The sequence below is a fragment of the Falco punctatus genome (genome assembly GCF_963210335.1).
Source record: "Falco punctatus genome assembly, chromosome: 9".
In the NCBI taxonomy this organism is placed as follows: Eukaryota; Metazoa; Chordata; class Aves; order Falconiformes; family Falconidae; genus Falco; species Falco punctatus.
In genome coordinates, this window is record NC_137589.1 from 41,943,157 (window position 1) to 41,960,249 (window position 17,093).

Consider the following 17,093-nt stretch of genomic DNA (forward strand, 5'->3'; position numbering starts at 1 on the left):
AAATTTGCTTACAAAACCCGAAAAGAGGCAGCCTTTGGAAGGAGGTAATTCCCCCTGTCACAAGGGAAATGCTCTCAGGTATGTGGGGTGGACGGAACGCTGGATTTGCCCCAGTGCTGTTGAGTAGCCAGGAGTGCTACTCAACCCACTGGGCTCCATGCCAGGATACTGGTGGGATCCACAGCATGATTGCTGTGTCTGACCTACAGGTAAGCTCATGGAGAAGTGCAGGGAGTTTGGTATTCGGTGTGATTCTTCTCGTCTTGCCGTTTCCCAGATACGTGTGTGAGGTGTAGGAGTGACCTCTGTGCAGCTGCAAAGGGAAGCCTGTGCTTTGCTCTGTAGAAGCCTCATCTCAGACAGAACAGTAGTACCAGGGGCCAGGGGTGGGCAGTGGGATGCTTGCAGGTAGGAGAAGAGGCAGGGACCACTGGGGCTGCTTAGCCTGTGGGAGAGGAATACTTCTACCTTTCTCATACATTCAGATTTAGTGAAAAGAGAGGCAAGAAATTTGAGTAATAGTGCCCTCTTCTTAAAAGCTATATTACTAACCCATGGTCTTGGTGCCACCAGAAGATCGTGGGACTGGGGCTGTTTCAGGAGTCAGAAGAAGATTTGAAAGGTGTGTGGATAACCAGAACATCCAGCACACAAGAGGAGGTACAGACCTCCCTGGGCCATGTACTCGACCGTCTGCTGGGAGCTGGGAGGGGGGTTGTCTGGGGCAGCACTGGGGGCTTTCCCCCCTGCTGGGTGACGGGAGCAACTGATGATCCTGCCTAAGCTGGTGATTTCTATCTACCTACGGCAAACACCCGAAAACTCAATAGTAAGGCAGCTATTTGTGGAGCTAAGGAAAAAATCATGTTAGTTATCTTCTTCAATTACAAACCACCCCTATCTGTAACAGATGCTGTAAAGGAACTTGTGATTAACAGCCCAGAGCCCTTCCCTGCCCAGGGAGTTGTGGGACTGCCTTTTCTCCTCGTTCTTCCATTCTCTCTCTCTCTTCCCTTTCTTTCTTTCTTTCCCCCCCGCCCCCAGGTTTCCCCGTTCTTGTTTATATGCAGGCTTGCCGTGTTTCTGATTTGATGCATGAATAACATACTGCATGGGACGTACATGTGTACATTCTCTTTCCTCAGAGGCTGTGTCTTGCCCTGATTTGTGTCATCTGGGCAAATATCTCGGTGTTATGGGTAGCTTAGAAATTCATTGTGGAAGCCGCAAAATAATTGTAGCAAGTGAAATACAGCAAGTTAGAGAAAATGAGCATTTCTCTGTAGGTTCCTCAGTCAGAGGAACACCATCATTTTAGTGCTGAAATACACAGCAAGCAGCAGAATGTTGCAGGTTTAGTGTTAACAGCATTTTGAAAAGAAAAAGAAATCCTTATAATGAACATAAAGAATAAAATTATAATATGTTTGTGTAAGAACAATTCTCTTTTGAAATACAAATTCGGGAAGACTTTCACAATTTTGTCTTATGTATTGTGTTTGTACATCAAGTCACTTGCACACCTAAATACTTGTCAAGTGTTTAAAGAAAAAAAAATATTGTTGTACTCAGTATGTTCAGTGGAAAAAAAAAAAGCACACTTGAATGTTGCCAAATTGTTCCAAACCAAGTCACTTGATTTTAAGCTGCAACATTTTGTCTGTTGTTTTCATAGGCTATTCTTCTAATTTTCTGACGTATTGACTACTGTTAACTCACAGTAAACTAAAGCTGAATGTGAGCATGTCTATAAAAACTTTTGTCTCTCTACATAGGCTGCAAAGTAAATACATTTTTTTGCCTAATCAGATCAACATATTCTTATTGCAGTGATAATTCAAAACTAGTCACTTTTCATAGAAGCAAAGTATTTTACTGTGTAAAGCTGCCATAGTGTAATTTCACATATCTTTGTTGGACTTCTGTATTCTGCTTTTAACTTTTTAAAGTACTTCATCATATGATGATATTTATATTTTATGAAAAAATCTAAGGCTTCCGATAATTATTCTTTAATCATAAGAGCAATTTCTGTTATAATACAGAATTTTTAAAAGGCCAGCATTTAGGAATTTACGACAAATCTAATCCATACTAATTGTATTGAGTGTGATTTAAGGAATGTAAGTCCTATTATTAGCATGTTTAATAAAAAGAGCCTCTGAATTCCTCCAGCGCATGGCTACCAAATCTATCTGCACTTAAGATTTGAGTTTCAAGTCTAATACACATTTCAAAAGGGTTCGTATTTACTGATCTTCATAGTAAGCTGCTCTTGGTTTTAAGTTTAACTTGTATGATACATTTTGAAACAAAAAGGTGACAAAAATCTTCTTCGATCAAATGCAGACTAAATGTTTCTAAATTAGACAATTCCCCTAAATTATTAGGGATAACAAGTGTCAGACTCTTGCCCCCTTATCCCCCTCCAAACTTAGATGACAGAGGCTGATTTCAGCATGTAATAGGAATGCATCTGGGAAAATTAATTCAAAAAGCCTATGAAACTGGATATGTAATTTTGACACCTAGTCATTCAAGAGCAAGAATTTTTAATATAAAATTAGGGCAGTAAATCAGGGGGTTTTGTCACAGTTTCTTGTCACACTGATACTCTAAACAGGAACATTCATACCACATGATATAGAAAAAAATGCTTTTTAGATAACCCTTCTTTCTTTTAACTTTTCATCATTAATCAGCTGTGACTATGCTTCTACCTATATGACTCAAATTACATTGCATCTACTCAGAGAAGATTTTAAACTCTGAGAAGATTAATTTCATTAAACTTGGGTTTTCTGAAATACAATAGAAACCAAAAACTTTGAGAAGAGTAAGAACATTCAAAAAGGAAAAAAATGGAACCAAATATCCTGTTCTTCCCTTCAAAATATTTTTTTCTTTTTTCACTCACCTCTTTAGATACATTCAAATGTAATTTGAATTAAAGCAGATTCTGTTCTGGATTACTTTCTGTTAGCTAACGAAGAGTAAATTTCAGCAGATAATGTATTTTTAAAATTTTATCTCTTTATCAGTGTAGTTTAGCAAATAAATTAGCATTCTGATTAAACCGTTTTCAGAGTATCCAGTTCCTAAAATCTCAGCATCCTAAAATATCTAAATAGCCTATTTAAGTTCTAAAAATAAAAAGAATCTCACATCGTAATTTATTGGGGGAGGAGGAGCAATAATATAGACACAGTTTGAACCCTAAATATTTTTACATATTTCATTATGCTTTAATATCTAAAACAAGGTATATAAAGCGTCTATTTTGTCTCTCACTGTTCAATCTGAATTTAATATTCCTTCCTATTGAATCAGACTCTTCAGAGTCTGTAGTAAGCTGATTCTTTGTTGTTAATTTTAACATGGGTGAACTTAATTTTTCAGTGTACAAAGGAGCTTATGATAAGTAGTTGTGAAGTTAAATAGAAAACCCAGGGAGCAATATTTATGAAGAAATGTGGCCAAATGCATTTAAAATGCAGAATATTTAGGACGCTGCTAACTAGTAAAACCTTTTCTATTCTCTGGTTAGCTACAGCTGCTGGTAATTTTTCAGTTTACAGGTACAGTATCAGTAGCATAGCATTTATTTTGTGACAAAGGAATATAAGTTGCCTTGGAGATTTTTAATTAACTCTTCTCCTGTAGCTCTGCCTGCTTATCGTTTCAGTAGTTATTTAAGCTTCACATCAGATTTTGGATATTGTTCTTCAGAAATGTCTTCTTAATCTCCCCAAATTAGCATTTCAGCAAAACAACGTTTCCATAATGCACCATTCATTCCACTTTTTTTTTAAAGGTACAGTTAGTATTTACTACCATTAATTCAGCCTTGAAAAGTGGAGGAATGCTAAAGAGGAGAACCTGTGTTAATTCTGCAACTAAACCAAATGAATATTCTTATTCTGAACAAGGGACGTCAAGGTGATTACTTTCCTACCTTTAATCAGACTAAGATACTTCTTAATCACTTTTTATGGTTTGTTCTTACCACTAAATTAAGACGATGAGAAAGATAATTTTCTGAGGAACTGGAATTACTCAGACTGATTTATTTAATGCAATATTATTCATTTAGCAAATAAATTTACCTTGCAGAACCTACTTAACTTGCTTCTTGCCATTTTGGAATGGCTAGTTCTTTCAACCAGGTGGGTAAATCTATCTATCTATATGTATATATATAAAGAGAATAAAGCTGGAAGAGGCAGAAACCACTGCTTATGACAGTCACATCCCCAGATGTCAGAATTTTTTTCCCTCTACTGTTCTTTTTAAAAGTATGAAATTTACTATCATCAGAGCTGTTAATGTCATTCAACTAGCAGCTGAGTCTTAGGGGCTTTTTTTTTTTTGCAGGTGAATTATAAATGTCATAAATGCTTCCAAGAATATAGAATCAGAAGCCTTTTCTACCCTGAAAATGGAGGGATGAGTTTAAGCAAGTATGATTTACAGATACAGGGTTAATGCCATAAGCTAGAGGGAGCTCCACCACAACGAAATACAAAGGTTCAGCTTCATTTATCAATGTGCTTTCCTGGCTTTGTCTGCTTCTGAACATAAAAGACCCAGTTTTATTGCAGATATTATCTACACCATTCTGTGATATGAATGTTATTGTTTAAACTGTTGCTGAGACATAAAACAGCTGAAACCCTCTACCAGCACCATATTTATGCCAAACCTTTTGATAAATACACAGTTCTTTTTGTTCACCCTCACTTTGTCTTCATCTTAATACTCAGCCATCTTTAATGAAAATGCATCCTCTATAAATCCAGAGCACAGATATGCTTCAGGAACTGATCTTGTACCCTTAATTGTGCAAGTTAATGTCCATCAGTTGTGCAAGAATTCTGGGCAAGCCCCAAGCTCTGTGTCTGCAGATGTTAATATCCTCCTGTTTCAATTATTTCCCAGTGCTCTTTCTGAAGTAATTTACACTGCAAATCCACCCTGCTGACAACCTGTTTTATTCCACAACTGGGTTTAAGGAGTGTCAGCAAAGTGAGGTTAGAACGACCTGCTTTTAAAGGAAGTGTGGCTATTATAACTGGAACATTAATAATCTGTTTGCTTCTATTGAGCATCTTGGAGATAAGTAATCCATTAATAGTCCAAATAATTCTATAATAACCTTGTTACCCATTCTATAGTACCGACTAAAGGACAGTATTTGTCCACTATTATTATTAAGACACGATTTCAGTGTAAGAATGATTTTTAGTTTATTTGTCTCCCTGCCTCACCTCTGTACACTGAAATTTCCTAGCCTGTGTTTGAGGTTCTTCTTTTTTACCTCCTGGTCCTTGATCTAAGCAGATGGTATTGCTCTAGTCATAGAGATAGTAAGAAAGCACCTAATATCTTCTCATTGATTTTTGTTAATGAAATACCACTTCACAGAGAAAGCAACAGCTGAAACCATCAAGGCTGATGTGGCTGTGTGAATGAACTTTATTTTTGTCTATATTGGGTGTGTAATTCATGGTGAATCATTTATTAAATGAATTTGGCCTCTTTCCTGTTTGTGGAATACCCACAAGCAAATTATGACCTTATTCCACTTTTTAGAAACCATATTATTGTTTTCTTCTGTGAATTTTAAAAACTGTCAAATGTAATTGACCAAGTCTCATCTCCTTCTCCATTAGCACAATGAAATGCACTGGGAAGGCACAGTACTGTCCTAGCCAAAAATATGAATAATCTCTCCAAACTACATTGCCACAAATGTTCTCCCAGTATAAATATAAAATTGGGTTTCCAAATATGCTGCGAAGAATAATTCAACATTTGCTACATTTCAGCATTCCTGAGTATAAAACCTGGTAGGCTTAACCTCATTTACGGGAAAAGGCCAGAACGGGGCTTAGAACTGGGACCAATGCTGGTCATCCGAAACTCAAGGTAAGCACTTTTTTCCAGAAAACTGCTTTTACCTTTGTTTCCACCAGGAGAAAAGGTTGCAATCCAAAATGGCACATGAGCCTGCCATATGGACTCTTGTTCTGGAAACTGGGCTGGTGCCACCCACCCACTGCAAACCCTGCGGTGAACCCAGCCTGGTAAAGCTTGGGGCAATGATGCCCTGGGTCAGCGGTGGCAGAAGACACTGCCTGAGCGAACCCTTGTGTTCACATGGGTAGTCAGTTCCTTGTAGCCATAAACCAAGTCGCTGCAACCTTAAAACAATATGTAGGTATTAATCTTAAATATAGCTCATTTTCTACTTTCTGTGTTTCTTTTCCAACTTCTGAAGAGTGCTTGAATGAGAAAAGCAGGACGTCTTTGTCTCCCATATCTTATGGGAAACATGGACTTATTTCTGTTCCTTTCATAAGTTATGGCAAATTTACAGTTATTCCTTAGGTATAGGAAGTAATATATAACCTTATGTATAGGTATATGACTGTGCAGCATTTTTTATGCCTTTGTGCTTTAAGAAAGAAATCTGAATGTAAGAATATGTGGGGGAAGCTAGAAATGAGCATATGAAACCCAAAATATTAAAGTTCTCTGAAAGGCTGATAAACAATTGCTGCTTATGCGGGCAGAGGCTTGTCTTCTTAGGAAATTAAGGTGGCCAAAATTGTCATTAAAAATCAACAGAGACTTTCCTGAGGTGGTTAAAAACAGAAAGTTAAATGAGGATTCAATCTGGGATTGAGCCTTTCACGTGAATCCTCTCACATTGGAGGTACCACCTCTATACCAGCCTTTTGCAGAGTGGAAGTTCAAGCGCCGTGTCGCATTAGTGCGTTTCGCACTGCATTTGCATTCCCAGCAGTGGCTGGAGTTGGGAGATCCATGTGCAGGGGCCTAATGACCTCAGAAAGAAAAGCAACCTCCATTGGAGCCCCCCCATACGTTTGTAGTCTCTGCTGAAGGTATGTGCCTTGTGATGATTCTCAGTGAGATTAGTGGTCTCCCAGGAGAGGGTCAAAATCTTTATAAACATATCAACTAAGAAGTCTATCCTGCGAAATTTAATAACACTATCATCATCACCATCAGGTGCTGTGCTCATGTCTCTGACATTACTGAGGATGACCATGCATAATTAAATTACAGTTCTATTTTGCAGGTTTTTCAGGAAAGAGGCTTTTAAGGCCAGGTCAATAAGATACATATAGCAGGTCCATTGTGTGTTACAGGTTTACACTATAGATACAGAAAAGAAATAAAGACCTACCGTGGCTTGTCAGGAATATCAGTTCAGGAACTGAGGCGCAACAAGTACAATAAAGAGTTAGAGTCCGTATCCTCCCTTTGTCAGGAGGAGAGGTGTCCTCTAAGCTTCCCTGCCTTTCATTTTTCTGTGCATCTCTATAGGTTTTTAAAATTTATTTATTGATTGAAGTCTCTTTTTCCAGGGGAATTTCCTTCTGCATTGCCACCAAGTCACTTACCTGCAAGCAAAAAAGGATGCCCACATGTTCCTTTTCCAGGTGTTTTGCCTTGCTGTTACCCTGGCCATACACCTGAATACCCACAGTACAGCACTGCTTTTGCTGGAAAGGTGGTAGTGATGAGCAAACTGCTATACATTTCTGGATGTCCTACTTCTTACAGGATTCTTACTAGGAAAGCTACATGCTTCTCTGGCACTTCTTGAGCAACCTGTCTTCTTACCTGCACTGCCACACTGCAGTTACTTTGATAAGCAAAGTGGAGGGTCCCTGATAGAGCGTCACTACTGGCTGCCACGTTAGGGATGCTTAGATGAACTGGCAATGTTCAGGTGGGCTACTGTATGCAAAAGCTAACTGAGAATCTAATCATTACAGATTTGTTTTACTGATATGAAGATGCTTTCTTTTCTAATTGAAAACAGAGACTTCATAAAATATTGTTTTAATTGGGCATCTTGTTCCAAATCAAACACATAAGAGTATTCAGACTTGGGTAGCTCAGGCTGCTATCAACACTGGTCAAATGGATTTGCCAATCTAACCAATACCTCGTTCATTTTGGAACTCCCTGAATTCACCTGACATTGCTGGCTGCAATCAGCACTGCAGAAACAGTGATGTTGGATTTCCCCTTGCTTCTTCTTTGGGTCTTTTGAGCCTTAAATATGCACTAATTATTGGAAAAACCTGAGCAGAGCTCGGGGGGAAATAATTTTGCACAAAGCAGCTTGTTTCGGTACTTAGCATGACTAGCGTTACTAGCCTTGGCCATTTCTCCTCATTGATAACCTGTAAAGGGTAAAGACTATATATCGGAGAAGTTCATTAACAAAACCCATGGTTTAGCAGGGTGTAATCTACCTTGAAAACAACAAGAAAGAACAATAATACCTTTCGTTGTCTTTTGATCCCCACTGCCAGTCTCAGCAGAGAAACACTGTTTGACCTGACTTGCAGCACTGTCAGATCAGAATAGCAGGGCTGAGCTTGATTCAGACCTCTGCTGACACGGTTGATTAAGCTTCAGTATTACAATGATTATAAATTAGATCAGACTTGGATGCCAAGGAACAAAGAAGCAAAAGCCAAAACCAGTTTATGTAGCCCTCAGTAGATGAGGAGGTCTCTTCCTCTGCCTACCAGCTCAGGGGAAATAAGTGACCCATAAGCTGGCACTGCCCTTGCCTTTCACCTTGGAGGTAACAAGAACCTCACAAGGCACCTAGGAGTGATGCTCCAGCCCAGGACAGTGACTGCTTGGCTAAAGGTGTGATGTTTTGTGCTGCTGAAGAGTATGAGCCTTGTGATAACCCCTTACTCAGATAAAGCCCAGAAGGTTTGTTGATCAGTGTTCAAGCCAATGTAAAAACTTTAAATGCCTGCTTAATGTGCTATGTGTTATGCGGAGGCAAAAAGAATATAATGCACAGGGTGTTAGTTCCTGAATTATTTGGTGGTCCTGAGTACAATTACCAGGCAGTCTCCAGGAACCTGCAGTTCTTCTAGATTTATATTGCATTTGCTATCCAATTGCAAAGTAGATATGATTAAAAGGGTCCTTATAATAAAGTGATAGCTAGAAAAAAAGAATCCACATGCAAAGCAATTCTCTTCTTGGGTAAGAAGGAATAAAAAACTCCGTTGTGCTTTCATTTGGAAGCAGCACTCCTTTCTTTTACCTGTCTGTACCGTGGAAGGCGTAGAGACTCCATTGTGGTACCACTAGTGCATGCTGGTTTTCCATTACGTGTTTTATTACATGACAGCTCCTGTCCCAGGAAAGCAGAGCAGCATCCATTTACGGTCCATGTTGCATTGAAGACATGGAACACTCCCTGCCTCCATAACCGTAGCGCAGTTGTGTGTGGCTTTGGGTTTTTATCTTTGTCACTTTCAGTCACCCAGGAAAGAAGCGGTGTGTCCGTCTTCCAACTATGTCAAAACTTTGCTGCTCAGTAGGGAAGAAAAACCAGCATATTCCCAAACATCAGCTGGTCTGGGGAGAGGCATGCTTTTTTACAGGGAAGATCAGACCTTGTCTACCTTATTGATTAACAGCTCTGGGTGAGAGTCTTGGCTTAGTAAAGGGCACAGGGTCAGGGTCTCAGGGTACTATTCTGCTGACAGACGGGCCTTTCTGGATGCGGAGTGGTACGGCTCTGTTCCTGATCCTGCTGGAAGGTGATGGAAGCTTTAGCAGTGATGTTAGGACTGGTCTTCACAGCTGCCTGCATATGGGTCAGTTCTTCACCTTGTGGGGGTTAATGGAAAGACTATTACCTGCTTCAGTGGCCTCCAGAGCAGGCCCTGGGTGAGTGGCAGATCCTTCTCAATAAGTATGCAAGAAATGTTTATCCTTCTGAGAACTCTGACTACAGAACTGGCATTAATTTGCAGGTCAGGACATTTGTTTCCAGCAAAATGCCTGAACTTGTTTCTTAAAGGATTTTTATTTCTGTAACTCAAAAGCAAAATACTTAATAATTTGTAAATATCCTTAAAGATCACATGAGAAAAAGGACTTTTTAAAAGTATTTTTTCTTTGCCTCTCTCAACTTGGAATAAACTTTCCAACGTGGATGTTCTAAGAAAAATATTTTTTGGTCAGAATTGACAAAACAAAACCGGTGTTTTCCCAACAAGTCAGGGCCGCTTACACAAATGTTTACCAACATCTGTCTTGAGACTATATAATCATTCCCCTGTACTTCCTTATAAATATAATACAAAGGCAGAATGCGATTTCTGGATTCTGTGCCTCTGATAATCACTGAAGCCTTTTATCTGAGAAATTCTCTCTTGAAAATGTATTTTGCTTTATTTGTTAGTTAATATTAAATATTTCATTATTAAGAAGATCTTACTGATTTTTTGAACAAACATGCAAGAAGCAATTCTTAGAGTCTGTCACCAAGGCGCAGCCGCCAGCCATCGTTTCGGTGTCACAGTCGCAAATGGCTGGAGGAAGCGATGCAGCTGGGAGGCTCTGTGAAAGGTAATTTCAGAGGTAGCTGTCTGACAATCTTCAGTTTGTTTTCTGAGTTTGCTGAAAAGTCCTGCTCAACACCTTTGTGAACTGCCTTAAAACAATAAAAGAAGCTTTTGAACTGTGTTTGTTTCTTTGGCACATATGATACCGCCTTGGCCTTCTGATACAACTACTTGGGATGCAGCCTCATGGTGCAGGTTTCCTGTCACACTGGCACCTAGCAGGTTGCCATAGTGACAGACACAAGAAACATTACTTCAGAAACGTTGCTTTATTACAGTTAAAGTGCATTTTGGAAAAGGATCGAATTCAAGTTACTCCCTGTGTTTTATACAGGAATAAGCAGAATTGTTGGTTTCTACTAATAAGCATTAGTTTGAGGCTGCCCACCCCAGCGTATGTTCAAGAGTACGTTGCAATGCTCCATTACTTGCAAGCGGAGCAGGCCAGCCTGCCCCTCCATTTCTCCCTTGAGCACACAACACGCAGTTGTTTTGTACAAAGTTTGCTGCTTTGCTCTGCTCTGAACTGCCTCCGCTCCGGACTGGGAAGTGCTAAGTCACTGCTGCCTTTGACATAAAGAGCATCTTACTTCAGACTCATCGATTTTGCTCACATTAATGTAGAAGACACACAGAGGGGGACATCTGGGGAGATTTCTGAAGTATTCCTGGCTATGTTATGTTCCAACAAATTAATCAAATAACAAGCATCTTGTAAGCAGCAGAGCTGCCTAGCAGGCCTGTGCTGAGCAGCCGCTCAGATCTGAGATGGGCTTCCCCACGTGAGCACGAAGCCCGTGGAGATTCAAGCCGAAAAGCTGATCAGCTGTCCTCTGCCCCCGCAGCGCGGGCTCCATCACACAGCTGGGGCAGCCCCAGGGCTATCAGCATCCCACCTCTCCGCTGATTAAACCTATCCCCACCGTTTTGCCTAATAAATGAGATGAAAGGGTGCGCTGGCGAGGGGGAGGGGCTGCGGCACAGCTTAGAAACAGGTGAATTGAGGGTTTGCGGGAGGAATGTTCAGACCCCTGGGAGCCCTCTGGCCGCAGGGCTCCCCCGCCAATTCGGGTGCTAGAGCATCCTTGCAGCACAGCGATGGGCTGTTCAGCCTCCCCGTGCACCCCGGCAGTGCCAGCGGGTCAGAAGCACTTGTTGCTAAAGCACCGCTGAAGAACTTCTTTGTAGATATTTGAAAATGTGCCTTAAAGATGATGTACAGGTCTGCAGGACCTGGTTCTGCTCATCCAACCGAGGAGCAGTTGCATCGCAATGTGCCTGGTGCAGGCACTCCTGAGTGCAGGGAGCTGTTAGGTCTTTGCTTTCTTGAATGTTACACCTTCTCATTCCCTGTGAAACATCACTTTTCCATATGCAAGTGGTAAGCAGTTAAACCAGTTTGAAAGTACAATTCATACCTCATGACCGTTGCTGACTGCACTTAAATACCTTGTCTGAACCAATGACAGAAAAAGCCCATATTACTCCCAGGGCTGATAGTCGTCTTGTTCAGAAATTCCTTTATAGTGGAACAGTAGGCAATTATTAATACCATTGTGATTAATTGATTGACTTGCTAATGTAAGAGCAATACGGGACAGAAATATCCTACCGCTTTTTTGAAACAGAGCTTAGATGTCTGACTTAGATTTTACAGCTTGTTCTTTGACAATCTTTTCTTTCACTCTCTGTAAATGGCAGACAGAAATTATTTCTTTTGTAGTAAATGATAGCTACAAAGGCTAGAGGCAGTATTCAAACCCTATGCTCTTGTACATATAGTTATGCTAATAGTTTATACTAACAGTACAGTTGCAAAATAGAATGCTGATCTCAAGCCTATCCAGCACACCCCTGTCAAAACATACTGTCCAAATCAGATTCCTTCATAAGAGAATAGCCTTCCTGTTCTACCAGCTCCTGCCTTCCTGGCTGCTGTGACCCCTTGTTCCCTGGGATGGGAACTCTAATGAGTTACTCTGAAATTCCCTCAGTGCACCCCATGCTGTGAATGTTAATAGTCTTCCTATTAGGGAGATTAGACTTCTTGTTTTACTTCTTGCTCATTCTTCATCTTTCTACTTAAGCAGACATGACTCTATTTCCATTTATTTAACACAGATCTTCAATTACCAAGACAAGCAACAAGCAATAGCATTAGATGAGCTCTTGTCTTGCATAGTTTTATTTTCCTGTCCATCAGTTAGCTATTGGGCAAAGAGGTAAAGTGTAATGCTCCAAGTGTGTTGCAACACTAGAGAACGGTAAAAATAATTAACATGGGGAAAACATCCCTGTTTTCTCATCTGGAAAAGGCTGAACCTCTCTTCTATGGACACTTTAAGAAAAAAAAAAAAGTAAAAATAAAAGCAGAAACCTAGCATGGAGGTCTGCTGACCACAGCTCCAGTTTGCCACAGGCACAGTGGGACGTGTGTACAGCTATGGTTGTAGGTGACTGTCAGCGGTGGCTCTGGAGGGTAGTCCGTGATTTGAACCCTTGAATGAGCTGGGCACAGAGCCAAAGGGCATCATTTGCTGCAGCTGGCAACGAAGCCTGTAGAAGAAAACCTGTATCAGAGGGAGCTGCAGCACCAGCTTGCTGCAGAGCAAAGGGGTTAGCGTTAGGAGAGACGAGACCGGCTGAGGTCTAACTCTTGAGCTTGAGTTCACCTGTGCTGTGGCTCTTCTCAGGTGTGGGAAATGTGCTGAAAGGAAGCAAAATGTGACAGACTTTGTCTGATGTATTCTGTGTACCCTCATGCAAACATTGTCTTTTCTTTCTGTATATTCCTGCATAAAACCACACACTTGTGGTTTGCTGTGTAATTAGTTTTGGTGCTGAGAGAAGACAAGAGAACGTCTTGTTAGATGGATTAAAGGGATCTGTGCTCTACACCGTTTGAGTGACAAGAACCATGTCAGACCAGTCTGCTGTCAAGCAAAAAAAAAAGTGACAGCACAGTCTGGGCGAGACAAGTTCTCCCACTTACCGAGTGGCAAGAGGCAGGCATAAACTAGCCCCGTCAAAGAGCAGCCACAGGTGACTGGGTCAAAACAACTGGGGCAGAGCCAACAGAAGTCGGTCCTGAAAGCTAATAGCATGATTCCTCTTTGGCTTAGTTGAAGCTCTCCTGCTGAGACTTGTGTCTTCCTACCAGGAGAATCAGAAAATGCTTTCAGGTCAAAAAGGGGGAAGGGGAGGAGGTTGGCACCAGCTTGGAACAAGTATTACCTAGGTTGCAGCCACCAGTTCGGAACAGTGTTTCCATACAATGTGCAATAGCAGTAAAGAGGATGGGAAGTAGAATATGATGAGGAAAACAGAGCTCCCTTTGCCTGTGGCACAGTGTCAACATACCTGAAACCCAGCTTTCAAGTCCATCTGCAGCTGAAGCCAGAATAAAGGGTGGGAGAGCAAGCAAGAGATTGCCTTTTAGTTTTCAATTCTCAAGGGCTTTGCTAACAACAGATGTCAGTATAGCCGATAGCATGGGAGAGCTCAGAGAGGCTGACCATCCACAGGGCTGGGCTTGTGCTCCTCAGCCCCTTCCAAGTCCCCATGATTCTGGACAGCTCAGTGATGGTCTACCTGGATTTCTTTATCCTGTTTATTGCCTCAAGTTTATTGTCTGAAATCGTTGGTTGCCAGCTTCACAGACTCTAACAGCATGCCAGCAGTGTCACAATTATTCAAGATCCATATCCTTCAGGTGCTGCAGAAGTAAGCTGGTGAGGAATGAATGTTTCAGATTCAGATTCATAGAATTAACTCCATGCTGGAAAAAAAACTTCCTCTCCTGTGGAATTCTACCTTAGTTCTCAAACCTGCAAACAAATCAAATCTGCCTTCTCTGTCTTTAACCTGTATAAACACATACACAGTTTAACGCAAATTTTACCACACATGAAAATCAGTACCTTGAAATAAAGAACAGCCCATGAAACAATGGGGTTTAACAATATCATTCCAAAGGACTGGAAAAGGGACAGAGAAGCTCTCACCCAGCCACCTGTACTTGCTGGTGAAGCAGGTGCCATGCCAGAGCTTCCCCCTTCACCTGGTGAGGCACTAACGCTGCACCTTCCCCATGGTCTGAGGAGCGTGCCCAGCTCTCTCTGCAGGGCAGCTCTTTGCACTCTCTCCCCATGCACATGTGCAATTACAGGCACAGACTACTATGTCAAATATGCGTCTGTAGCTATAAAAATATCGACAGTGCTTAGGCTGCAGATGTGCTGCGACTACATCTGACCATGTGGACTAGGATCGTCTCATTGTTACCTTATGTTCTGCAGATCTTTGTGATCTTTACCTGTTGTGAATCATCTTATACCAAGACTGTCGGCCTTTCAGGGCAGATAATAATGATGGCAACATCAGTAAAGCTGCAGTTTAGATGGGCTCATGTGTGTCTGAAAGATGTGTGCCAAAGCAACGGTGAAGCCGTTGCAAAATGTTTAAGGAGTAATAGGGCAAGAAGGGCAAAGAAAGTGATTTAAATGCGCTAAAGAAGAATGAACAGCTGTGTAATACTGTAACACTGATGCAGAAGATGAGGAAATAAATCATTTGGTGATGATCAGCAAAATAATGGCATGAAAATAACCAGCAGGGTGACCACAAAACCAGACATGTGCTGAGGGTGAGGCTCAACATAGCAGCATCACAGCCATTTGATCAATAGTAAGAGTGTTGAAGTTGAGAATTGCATGCAAAGCTGTCAGGGCACATATAAGCCATAAAATCCACAGTCTCTGGTTACAAAGTGACAATTGTCTTTTTTTCTTTTTTTCTTTTTTTTTTTTTTTTTTTTTTTGCACCTTACTCTATGACTTTGAAATGTGGACAAGTTAGTACAAGAACATCAGAGGAACTAGAAATCATTAATCAACAATACCTCCAAGCTATTATGCTTATAAGTGTCAAGACAAAAATCATGAGTAATGATTTTCTGCAATATGTTTTCACAAACTGTTTTAAAAAAATACTTAGAAAAATATCAGCTTTTCTGGACTGCACTTCTTTTTCTAGCTGAAAGAAACGACCATGTTCAACCACAGTGATATTTTAATGGACAGATAGAAAATGCAAAAAAGGGATGGAAGACCTAGGAAGAAGAGCTTGTCTATAGTGACTCGGAGCTCAACAGCAGCAAGAAGTCAGCATGGCGCACTGAGAATGACTTTCGCATGTTAGTCATACACCAGAGCAGAAGGGCTTCTGCATTCATTTGCCATGTTGTGAAGTAGCCTAGAAAACAAGAATCAGGCTTTTTTTTACTGTCTTGCAACTCAGAGAGGCCTTTGAAAAACTGAAATTCATGATGGACAACTAGCACTAGAACTTCTTCCTTTTCATGAATTCTTAGTGCGTTGGGTTGCCTCTAATTTAAGAACATCTTTCAGCTTTTCTGGCCAGGAACTCTAACTGAAGGCATGCAGGCATCTGATATTTTCCTGTCGCCTAGGGTATTTGCAATATGATGGATGAACGTCCAATGCTTTGCATACATCCTGCTTCTGTTACCTCCTTTCTATCATCTGAAAACAGAACTTCTTATTAAAATTTTCCACACCAGGAATTTCTTCATTGCATTTGAGATGAACAAACACCTCAGGAGAAATAGTATCATCATGAAAGGTCAGAGTGGTTGCTCTGTAAAACATCTTAAAAAAAAAAATCTTAAGAAAAAAATGGGGATAGATCAGGCAAACTTTCCAAAACTCAAATAACTGGGAAATTGTCAGCCCACTTCAATTAAATGGTCTTACGTTTACATTATCACCTGAAATAACACCTAGTCCTTAGTACTCTGAATTTTAAACCCTGCATTTTATACTCCTAAAACACAGCACTAGGAAGGAAAAGGGACAGCTAAAAAGCTGTATCTGGATGCCACCTTTCACAAAGACCTCACTGCATGTGCACAGTGGGGTTGGAGCAGGGGCCGGAGCTGCTATGGGAGCTGCTGCCAGAGCCCAGCCCACTGGCGGGTGCAGGGCACCGGCACACCTGGGGAAGCAGATGTGGTGCTGTCTGGCCCCGTGCACCATGTGCAGCCGTGCCAGCCGTGCCAGCCGGGATGGACAGGTCCTCCCCGCGGAAAGCCCTTCGCCACTCAGCACCCTAATGGCCCTTCCGCCTGTGCCTCTCTGAAATGTCACTCTTTCATGCCATACCGCAGTCTAGGATCCCACATCCTTATCTTGACATTAAAGGAATAGATTTAATTGTCAGTCCTTTTAAACAAGCGTTTAATTCCATTCTGTGGGGACTAAAGACACTCTTAAATAATTGAGCAGCTAAGAGATTGGTTATTTCTGTTTTCATTGCCCATATTGATTTAAGTGTAGTTAATCCCTTCAAATACCCATGTCACACAGGGCCTGATGGCTCTCTTTAGGGCAATATTGTTCCTCTGGCTAGATTATTTGACATCAAGCATTGTAATGTCACAATAAATCCTTCATGTGGGCTGTTCTTTTGAAAGAGAAGTACCAGATGGGGACTTCGCCTCTTACACTAAACTCTTCGTTTTACTAGTCAGAAGTTGGGCTTGTGAATAATTTTCATTAAATTTTCTTTTGTGCCTCATAAAAGCTACCTCTGCAGCAGTGACATTAAATAATCAGAAGCCAAATTAAACAGGCATGTGGACATAAAACA

At 41.0% G+C, this 17,093-nt stretch overlaps 1 protein-coding gene across 1 annotated transcript in view; it reads right to left on the reverse strand.

The window, feature by feature from the left end:
* LMX1B (LIM homeobox transcription factor 1 beta) overlaps nucleotides 1-17,093 on the reverse strand; it is a gene marked incomplete at its 5' end in the record, with an annotated part of 161,240 nt that continues 144,147 nt past the window's right edge. Inside the window, one exon of the mRNA XM_080401025.1 lies at nucleotides 1-17,093. This exon is cut by the window's right edge and continues 42,444 nt beyond it.